Source organism: Microcebus murinus, chromosome 2 (assembly GCF_040939455.1).
Source record: "Microcebus murinus isolate Inina chromosome 2, M.murinus_Inina_mat1.0, whole genome shotgun sequence".
NCBI classification, from domain to species: Eukaryota; Metazoa; Chordata; class Mammalia; order Primates; family Cheirogaleidae; genus Microcebus; species Microcebus murinus.
In genome coordinates, this window is record NC_134105.1 from 38,692,158 (window position 1) to 38,704,049 (window position 11,892).

The window sequence follows — 11,892 nt, forward strand, 5'->3', positions numbered from 1 at the left end:
TTCTGTCATCTTTAACCACAAGTTACTAAGTAAATTTTTATGGTAACATAAAATTAAACTTAAAACATTTTTTTAAAAAGAAAAAGTAGTAATTGAGATGACTTTAAAGAAAAAAGGATTTTGTCTTTAAAAATAGTCAATATGCAAAATATACTACCTTAGCTGAATATTTTTTAAATACAACACTATTATTGAAAGTAATAAAAACGACCCTTATTGCAACTGTAAAGATGGACATTTCTGAATTTAAAATCCAGTTTAATGGACTTTACAATATCTAGCATGTCTCAGCATTGACTTTATTTCATAAAGTAAAACTTCCCTTTCAAGATTTCATAAGCAAAAGAAAAGAACTGCAATAGCTTTGTTCTCGGGTGGTCGTAGCACAACAGGGGGAGAGGAAGCTCTATCTTTTCATCTGCCTAAAATTTGCTAGGCATTAAAACATTGCCACATTACTCTGGCTCTCCGCAGGAAGTAGCTTTGCTAATCTAAGTATTTTAGAAATGAGTTGTGTGGTCCCATCTAGGAAATATGAAAAGCTATTATTCAATCTCTCAAAAACCTCGACAATATTCAGTAAGACTCTTGAATTTGCCGAAATGTATAGAATGGAAGAAAAGGTGCTGCTGAGTGTAATGGAGTCTAATTTGCAGCGAACTGAGGTGGGGAGGAATCTAAACTTATTCAGATGCAAAGGGTGGGGTGCAAGTGCTAGTTAATAGAGTGCCCTGAGCCCCAGGGGAAGACGCTGTAATAAGGATGCAGGATACCAAGCAGGGATGTGCTCTCAAATTCAATTCTTCACTGCGACCGCATCCACTTCGGGAAACACAGGCTCAGACTTTGGCCAGTAAACTGAAGCCAAGCTTACACCTGGGGTGAGGGGAGGCACTAACAGGACCTCAGTCCATGTTCTGGCCCTTGAACCACTATGCACAGTACTTTTTATCATATTTCGGTAGTGAATTAATAGTTTTCTGATAAATATTATGCATCTCGCAATGGGTGTGATGAGTTCATGTACACACACATTGGGTGACCAATGTATAGATAAAGTATTCTGTCGTGGGAAAGCAAGTCACTTGGTAATATGAAAATTTTCCCTTGTCCTATTGATCAAATGAATGTTGTGGAATCCGTGGGTCAGGACTGGTTTCAAAATCTCAGTTCCCAAAAAGGTGCTTTCGGCTTTTACGGGGGTAGAATACTCTAGAAGCGCCAGAAGATCACGGTGCTGGAGCAAGAAAGGGTCGTCCTCGCAGCCTTCCTGATGTGCCCTAAGTAACCTTAGTCAAAAGGCGCGGGAGGGGGGGCGGGGGGAGTCCCTGTCTTGGTCTCTGGAGACTGTTTTGCTTTTACGCGGCAGTTCCATGAAAACAGATCCACGCAGGAACCTAGTGACAGGCAGGAGACAAACTTCACGCCTGAGACCCAGGATAAAGCTCTGCACATGGCAAACCTAAACTCTCTACGGAGGGGCTGCGGAGACATCCCTTCTGTCCCTTTGAAACTCTTTCACCAGTCTCCAGCTCCAGCCCCCAAAGCCCGAGTGAGGAAGCTGGAGCCCAGAGCTCCCTCAGGGCGCGCAGCACAGCCCGGGGTGGGGGTGGGGACGCTTCAAAACCGTTAGCTCGCGTTTTTTCCCCTCCCTCTCTAAAGTGTCTTTTCTTTTCTCTTCCTGTCCAAATATTTCAAATTTCCGCGCCTTAAATAACAGTCTCCTTTTATTTAGTTAGTTTCCTCGGCAGGTTTGGCCGCCCGCTTGTCTCTGCCCCCCTACCGGCCAGGGGCGCCTGGGGCGCCTCGGTGCTGCCTGCAGCCCCCGCGCACTGCCCCTGGCCCAGCTAGCGGGACACAGAGCGCGCCCGCCAGAGCCACAGCCCCCTGCGGCCGCGACCTCGCCTGACCCGCTGTCCCGGCACCGGGAGCCAACTAAGGCTGCCCCCAGCCCAGACGCCTGCCTGCCTCCCAGCTTGACTTCCCTCTCCGGACTTTGGAGCGTCTTCTGCTTTGAGGCTTGGATCCTGGTGGCCCAGGAACAGCAGAAGGGCTGCGGCAATAGGAAAGCAGAAGAGGACAGTGGCCGGAGCCGGCCCCAGCCCCCACCCCGCGGGTAACCTTGGAGGCGCCCTCGGAGTGAGTGTGTGCGCTGCCGCGCCAGCCGGCTGGGGCGAGCTGGCTCTCGGCGCGGCGGGCAGGAGGCGGGAGCTGGGGGCGGGGAGGGGAGCGGGCTCCGGCGCCTCCCGGCCGCCGCCGCAGCGCCCCGGGAGCTGCGGGTTACCCCGGCGTCCAGCGCCCCCCCTCCCCGCCCGGGTCCTGGCCCTCAGGCAGCAGTCCCCGATGAGGCGGCAGCCATCCCACTGGATGGCTCCGGCGACCTGTGCCTGAGGACTGGGGCTTGAGGGCAGCGTGGGAGCAGGGGCAGGCGGGCCGGTGAGTGCCTAGCTCTGCAGAGGTGAGCTGGCGGCGGGACGCAGCGGGGCGGCTGGTGCAACTCAGTGCCCCGAGTCAAAGCTCGCTCTCCCTTCCCCTCCCCCCATGACAGCTGAGGACAGCCGGGCGCTGAGCCTCGCGACCAACTGCGTAGAGGCAAATGCCTCTCTGGCTTCTTAGCCCCTTAGACTATTCGGAAAGTTGCCCTGTGGTTTTGCCTTTCCCCCCATAACGTATTAGACGTCCAGGACTGAAAATGCACTTTCAATTCTGAAGACCCTCAGCCTGAAATACAGGGAATTGCAGGGCTAGGGTGCGCAAAACGTCTAGAAGGGGTCTTGTTTTTCAATCCGGAATAGTTTCAAAAAATCGAGTACTGTATGGATCATCAGCGATGCCTTAAAAGAATAAAAACTTCTCAGATCTGGATATAGACTTGGTAAATTAAGGTTCCGGTGAAATGTTTTGTCATTTGCGATAGAAACACTGTGCATTCAGGTGTTAGGATGTGGGTTTGGAATTTTCAGTGCTGTCTTTAATCCTCAAAGACATTAAATAACAGTATGGTAACATACCTGGCAAGTGAGCAAAGGTTATCCTTGCCACCACAGCACCTGCAAAAGCACAAGTGGAACTCCCATATTTTGCTTCCCGAGTACTAAAATGGCTTCTGAACCGTACAGAGGTACCAGCACATACGGGGAGAGGGACCGGGGACAGGAGGACAGTGTGTACATTTTTAAAAACTACACAGATATATTATTACACTTCAATTGTTCCAGCTCACCTCTTTCTCCCAGCCCCCGTCATCATCGGTCAAGGAAGAATTTTAGTTTAGGCCTATTCAATAATTCTATATTAAGCCTTTTTCTCTTTCCTCACATCTCTCTCTCCTCCACACACACACACACACACACACACACACACACACACACACACACAAAATAACAACCAGCCAAAAACATAAACTCTTTGGGGGAGGAAGTAAAAAACCACTAATCTTTATCCAACTACACGTCATTTCTGTTGGGCACTAAGGAGAAATCCTACATACAACCAATGCTATGAAAGAAATAATTTACCAGGACTTCAAACGCATTTAATTGGTATAATTAAAGTGATCTTGTCTTTTAACGTGAAGTTAATGAGACAATTTCTGGAATTGATGAGTGAAAACCTCAAAAATCTTCCTGGAAATTTTTGGAGACAGAAATTTCTGCTCTTTAAATTTCATCAGTAGTTACTTAGAAAAAAACCTGATACTTTATCTTGACCATATAAAGTAGTATCATGTTGACCAAATTTATTTTCTTTATATGCTTTAGATTTTCAGATGTGCTATATGAATAATGAAAGTTCACAGATAAAGGAAAACTGCCAACATCTTTTAATGCCAAATTTTTAATTTAGAAATGCAACCAAATTATCATACCTTATTAAAATACAGTCCATTCCCCTGTTCCTTCTCAGTGTACACTGTGTGTAACTTGTTGGTAAAGTCTGTTCTGAGTTTAAAATTTATACTTTGGAAATATGATTTCCTAAAATAAAAAATAACTTACTGGCCTTAATTTGGCTATTTTGTACACAATATAATAGTATCTCCTTTTCTAATATTTTGGAACTATTGTACATTTTGGGAATTCTTATTCCATAGTTTTCCCCTTTAGATATTTTTATTAAAAAGTGATTGTCCTCAATATGATACAGCAGCATTCTGATGCCCTTTCTGCTAATTCAAGCACTTTAGACCAAACCTATACAGGCCATTTAAAAATGAACATTTATTTCTTCTTTTGTCCAAGTTTGAAACAGATATGAATGAATATTAACATTTTAAAGGCCTAGAACAATTAATCTGCAAACCAGTAATATTATAGTGTGGTAATGATTCAAGATGAAATAAAAATACTCATATATTAGCATAATAAATGAGATCAGATTAAATTAATAAGCAGCATTTGATTAACAGTATAATATTCTCCATGTCAATATTCACATGGGCAATAGTGTGTAGTGTGGTATGGTTTTTAACTGTGAAAGATATTATATAATAATCATGAGATATAAAAGTGATCACTCCAGAGACTCTTTTGCAAAATGTAATTAAAACAGTTTTTAAAAAGTATTTCATTATACTATCACCTATAGTTTTGTCTATCTCTCATCCTTTTTATTTTTTTAACTTTTTCTATTTCTTTTCTTCCACATTTTAGGTGAGGAACAAAAAGAGCATGTAGATAGAGGTTTCCAATTCTCCTTTATTCCTGCTTCCTCAGCCATCTATTTACCTATTCACCAACATTGCTTCAACTTTTAAAGTCATATGTAGTGATGCTAAAAAGTAGTTATTATCCCCATTAATTCAAATGTATCATAGGCCTGTGAATGAAAAAGCATTCAGTCTGCATTTCATTTAAAATGAAAAAGTTGTACATTAGGTTATAGTATTTGTGTGTTTACGTTTAGAATATAAATAAGTCGAAATGTCAAAAACATAATATTTTGACACATGCTAAGATTTTCAGCATAGAATTAAGAGCTAGAAAATCTTACATTTAATTTCTGATCTTCAGAAAATAATTTAATGCATTTTAATTTGCCGTATTAAAATAAGGCTAATTATTTTAACTAATAAAAAGTTAAATTGTTAATATTTAAAGAAAAATATAAGGAAATGACTATGTTATCAAATCCAAAGCAAGTTTTTTAAAATAAATTATTCCTACTGGTAAATTATATATTTTACTTGTAGCTTTTGTAATTTCTTAATTATATTTTGCATTTGGCACATGGACCAAAGCTTTCTATGTTTATCCATAAGTATATAGCTGGTACTATGCAGGTAATCAAAATAATGCTCTTTGGTCCTTTCATATGTGATTATCTTTATGTATATGTGTATATGTTAAGATATTGCTCACTAATGTTTAGTACTAAGGAAATGGATATTTTAAACAAATACTAGCAATTCACTTCATAATACTACTTTAAGATATTAAATTATGATCTACTAAAGAAAAACATGCTGATAATTTTTTAGATATAGGTAAGATCATTTTCATTAATGGTCCTGGGAAAGATATAAATTAAAAAGTATAACTGAAAACACTGATGCAGGTCCTAGTTCTACCTAATTATTATCTCAAATTCTTGTCATAAGGCAAATATATATTAAAAAGCCACTTAACATCCACAATTTGGAAATTTCCAATATTAGAAATAGAATTATGATAGTGACAAGAGGAAGAATGGATATTTTAAATGTTTTAGATTGCCATGCCTGTAGGTTAATTTAATCTTAATTACATAATAGGCGATTTGCTAAAGAATCCAAAAGCAAGGACAAAACAAGACTAGTAAAAGATATTTGCCCAAGAATCCAAAAGCAGGGCAAACAAGACCAAAACCAATTTTTTCCATTATATCACAATGGTAAATACAAATAAAGTAATTTTCTTTAATTAATTGTCTTTAATTAATTTTTCAGTTTCCTGTGATATTTTCTAACATCTTCACTTAGTTAGCTTTATAAATATATAACTAGGAAAAAAACTACTTATAGCCATATGTACAAATTACATATATAATATGTTTTACTTACAAACAACAGACACATATTCTATCCCAAAATAGCAAGCTTAGCACCATTCTGAAAGAGTAAGTGGATACAGTTGGACATCTGGACTAGACTGAGGGTCTGTTCAATGTGAAGCTAGAGCAGGGCCACAAGGCAGTGAGCACTGAACTGACAATGCTGGCTAATTTGCCCAAAACTAGTTAAAATGGCTCTGAGCTAGTATAAACTGCCTACAGTTGTTTAAATATACCATGTACCTATTGGTAAAGCAATTAACTCTATACAAAGACTATTAAAAGAAGGAATATATACATATATTTTAGTCCACAAGGACATTACAGATGTCATAGGGAAAATATTAATAATGTGGCAATATAATAGAGAATTGTACATAATAACATTAGCCAAAGATCAATGATTGCTTTCAATTTCTTTAAAAAGGGCTTATGTATCATGTTTTAAAGATTTAAAATGTACAGTTTTTCAAACATGACTATTATCTATAAACACCAATACATATTAACTTATTTATATTCTAATTTTTAAAACATGCCCCCCAAATACTTGCTAGTTCATAGGATCTTATTGAAAAATCTTGCACCTAAGATCAGCAAATAGAATTTCTGACTTACCAACATAAAATAATTTGATAAGTGGTTTTTAAGGAAAATACTCTGTTTCAAATTACCAGGATGAAGATCTGGGAATTTTTAGTAGCACTTTTTTGTCTTTTAGAGAGATTATGTTTAGGATCAATGTAAAATTAATTATCATTTCTACAGTAATATTTTATATCATTGTTTTGAGTTTAAATATATAGAATTTAAACAAGAACAGTATTAGGCCATTGTGAGGTTTCTCTACTCAGCAACACAACATACTGAAGAGAAATAAGATCAAAACATAACAACAATGATATTAAATCAACTAACACAAAAATTGTCTCACACAAAAATGATCTATTAATTTGGGGAAAAGGAGTGGTAAAAAATATTTAAATATCTTTCCATTAGATTAAAAGATGACTAGTCTCTTATCCAATGTTGTTAGAAATAAAATCCTAAATATTTAGGAAAAGGATATGAACATCCTAAAAACAAGTGGTCTCTGTTTAGGAAGTGTGATAGTAATTGATCTGAGAGTGTTCTCTGAAGACGTTTTAATGTAGTTATGAATATGTTAGCATATAAAAAGCACTCAGTAAAATCCTGAATAATATTATATTGAATCTATTCATAAAATTTGTAGGCTATTAAATCACATGTATATGAAGAAAATAGGAGGTATTTTGATAAATGTCTTTTATTTTTAGTACTTCTTTATTCACTTATTCACTAAGCCTACATTTCAGTGAGAGAAAAGAAACACAAAGTCAAGCAAGTTAATAAATCAATATTTATTTTGTATCTGTATTGCCTAGTTTAATATTCATAACCCCTTCATGGATTGGACTTTATTATCTCATTTTACAAATCAGAAAACTCAGATTTGATGATGTTGAATAACTTGTCCATGGTCATAGGCTGATAATTTATAGCATAAGGATACAAACTGGGTGTCTTTTCTACTGCACTGTGGCCAGATGAAAAGATCTTTCAGGAAAATTACCACAAATCAGTCAACTCAACAATCATGTATTAAGCACCCATCATTATGGTCACTTAATAGGTTTACAATCTTGGCACTAATTATATCTGAGGCTTTCCACATCTGTAGAATGGGGGTAATAATAACTAATTTGCCATGTTATTGTAAATACATGAAATGTATGCAAAGTTCCTGGTAGTAAGTCTTTAATAAATGGCAGCTATTATTATGGGAATACAAAGTACCAGAAAATGCATTCTTGACCTCAGGAACTTAAAAACTATTTAGGTAAATAAAGTGTACATATGACATACTACAGCAACTGGAAAGTAAGCAAGGTATAAGCAAGTGCGTGGTAGTGTGTGGTATTGATTGCATCAAAAAACACCCTTATTAGGGAAAAATCTTATTAAAAGACTAATAGCATGGATTTAAATATCCTACATTGGAAAACTTTCCTGAAAAGAAAAAGGAAAAGCTACCTATTTGTTTTACTAGCATATAACCTCTGAGGATGTTTATATCTAACAAGTGAACAATGGAAAGTGACTGCATGGACAGAAAATATATTATAAAAAGCATACATAAACAAGTATTTTGAAAGATATTATTCATTATTTTGAATAAGTGAATATGATACTCTCAATCAAATAGGAATAGAAAAATATCAAGGAATTTTATACAAAGGAATTTTATTACAAAATGGGATCCATAATAAGTAGTCAGTATAGGACAGTGAATAGCTGTTGAGCCAAATAAAATTTATTTCTGACTCTGGTACTTACTATGCATCTCACCTTGGAACAGCCACCTTAACCTTTCTTACCTTTACTTTCCTCATTCATAAAATGAATGTCACAATATTTATAGGGTTTTAATAATTATAAATAATATTTATTAATAAGTAACTTCAAACTCTAATATAGGAAACTTGAAAGGGCTAAAACCAAGAGGTTACCTGAGGCTTAGATTTAATCACATTTAATCATATTAGTCAGAAAGAAAAAAGAATCACTCCTAGATGACCATAACCTTCAGTAACAAAGGCATTTGCAAATTAAAAATACAAATTTTAAATTAAGACTTAAAGCTATCACTCCAAGCAACTTTAACATACCTATGCATCTGATCAGTATACAAACACATTCAGTTTAAATACTGAATGTATTTAATAAATGCATTTATTAAATGCCTATTATATGTGAGGCATTGTTCTGTATACTCAGTATAGAAAGGTGAATAAGACACCATCCCAACCCTCAAAGAGCTAGAAATTTTGTGAGAAATAAAATGCCATGTACAGACTACAAGAGAATATTAGGCACAATTAAGGCACAAAAGAAATAATAAATTTGACTTGGAAAGTAATGACAAGTACCTGAGAAAAACCAAACTCCATTTTCAGAAAGCCATCCTTGAAGAATCAAGCAGACTTCCATTTCCAGCAAAATGAAGACTAAATATCCTTTAAAAATATTCCCAAAAGAAGACAAATAAATTGCTGGATAAAATATTTTTTAAAACATATTTTGGAATGTAGAGTAGTATGAGTAAGGAAGTAAAAGAAATCTACAGAGACCACAAATGAAGGAAAGTGAGTCTGATGCCAGCTGTTCTAGGAGGCATCTACTGATCCTTGGTGTATTACTGTCCTGAGGCTGCCATAAAAATATACTACAAACTCAGTGCCCTAAACAACAGAAATTTATTGTTTCACAGTTCTGGAGCCTAGAAGTCTAAAATCAAGGTGTCTATAGGATTGGTTCCTTCTGAGAGCTGTAAGGGGAATCTGTTCCATTCCTTTTTCTTACCTTCTGATAGCTTCAGGCTTTCTGTGGCTTGCAGATGGTATTCTCCCTATGTCTTCACACTGTCATTCCTCTATGTATGTTTTCCTCTGTGCACAATTTCCCCTGTTTATAAGGACACCAGTCATATTGGATTAGGGCCCACCTTAATGATCTCATCTTAACTTGGTCATCTGCAAAGACACTATTTGCAGGTACATTCACAGGTACTAAAGGTTAGGCCCACAATGGTCTCCAATTCCTAGACTCAAGCATTCCTACTGCCTCAGCCTCCTGAGTAGCTGGGATTACAGGTGCATGCCACCCCACCTAGCTTGTCTTTTGAAGAGAAATTTTTATGTAATGAAGTTAGGAAGAGCTGTATAACTTGATATGGAGAGACAAATGGATAAACAAAATATGATATATCCAAACAATAGAATATTTACAGTCATGAAAAGTACTGATATATGCTACAACATGGATGAACCTTGAAAATACTGGGGTACAAAGTTAAAGAATATTTTTATCACCCCTAAAAGGAACTTTATAGCCATTAGCAGTCATTCCTCATTTCCCCTTCCCACAGTCCCTGACATTGTTAAATTTCGTGGGTGAAATAATGGTATTGTGATTATGTAGGAGAATATCCTTGTTCTTAGAAGCAACTAGGAACTGGTTCTTTGAAAAGGTTAATAATATTTATAAACTTTTAGTTAGATTGGTCAAGAAATACAGAAAACAAAAATTAATCATTACAGATATTTAAGGGATAAAGGGAAATATTGTGAACAGATTTATGCCAATAAATTCCACAACCTGAATGAAAGGGACAAATTTCTTTTCTTTTCTTTTTTTTTTTTTTTTTTTGAGACAGAGTCTCATTTTGTTGCCCAGGCTAGAGTGAGTGCCATGGCATCAGCCTAGCTCACAGGAACCTCACATTCCTGGGTTCAAGCAATCCTGCTGCCTCAGCCTCCCGAGTAGCTGGGACTACAGGCATGCGCCACCATGCCCGGATAATTCTTTCTATATATATTAGTTGGCCAATTAATTTGTTTCTATTTATAGTAGAGACAGGATCTCGCTCCTGCTCAGGCTGGTTTCAACTCCTGACCTTGAGCAATCCACCCGCCTCCGCCTCCCAGAGAGCTAGGATTACAGGAGTGACCCACTGCCCCCGGCCCACAAATTTCTTTTTGAAGGAAACACATTATCAAAACTGAATGAAGAAGAAATAAAAATATAAACAGCTGAATAGTTATTAAAGAAATTGAACTCTTTACTTTAAAACACCCCTATAAAAGAAACTCCAAGTACAAATGACTTCACTGGTCAATTTTATAGAGTCTCACTTTGCTGCCCAGGCTAGAGTGCCCTGGTGTCAGCCTACTCACAGCAACCTCAAACTTCTAGGCTCAAGCAGTCCTTTTGCTTCAGCCTCCTGAGTAGCTGGGACTACAGGCACACGCCACCATGCCCAGCTAATTTTTTATCTATATATGTTGTTAGTTGGCCAATTAATTTCTTTCTATTTTTAGTAGGGGGGGGCGGTCTCGCTCTTGCTCAGGCTGGTTTCGAACTCCTGAGCTTGAGCAATCCTCCCGCCTCGGCCCCCCAGAGTGCTAGGACTACAGGTGTGAGTCACCACCCACCACGCCCATCCTAAACCCTTAACTTCTAATCCATAAAACCTGTTTTTTCTCCTGTGTTTCTTATGTCAGTAAATGGCTCATCATCACCCAAATGCTCAGGGTAATCAATATTGACTCTTCCTTTTCCTTATACTAAACTATTAGCAAATTCCATTGACTGTATCACCAAAATATATTTATATTTTATATATACTTATACACATATGTATTATGAACCCAATGACATCTTACTTTCTTCATCCTTGTGCCTTATTGGCTCTAATTAACTGGTATGTCAATCTTTGAAGTAATCACTGTGGCTTTCTATGGTCAACCTTGAGTCATGCCCATTTCTGGGGGCACTGAGTCAATTCTACCCAAAGCACCTGGATGATGAATACTAGCAAAAAGACAGATTTTGGCCATAATGCTGCAGCATGTTTTTTAATTGCTTATGTTCTTTGTTTTAAACATTAAATAGGAAAGAAAAATAAACTTGGCACTTACTGCTTATGATGCTCTACAAAATATTATCATGCATAGTGTGTTTTCAAATGTGAATTAATTTATGCAACCTAAACAAATCCTTTTTTACATATATTTTTAATTATCTAGAGCCAGTTATTTTTTCAAAGTCATATTAATACTTAATAAATCTTTTTCACATAGAATGGAACAATATAATTTATATATGCAAATTAATGAAAAGTTCTTCTATCTGGCAAAAATACTTTTTTCTAAGGTGCTCTTTAATTCACTGCTCACACACTTAAACCTAAACATAAAAGAAGACCCACTTTACACCTTTGTGAAAGTATCCTTTCAAACCTCTGTTCAGTTTATTGATGATTTCTCTGGTTTCTTCTTA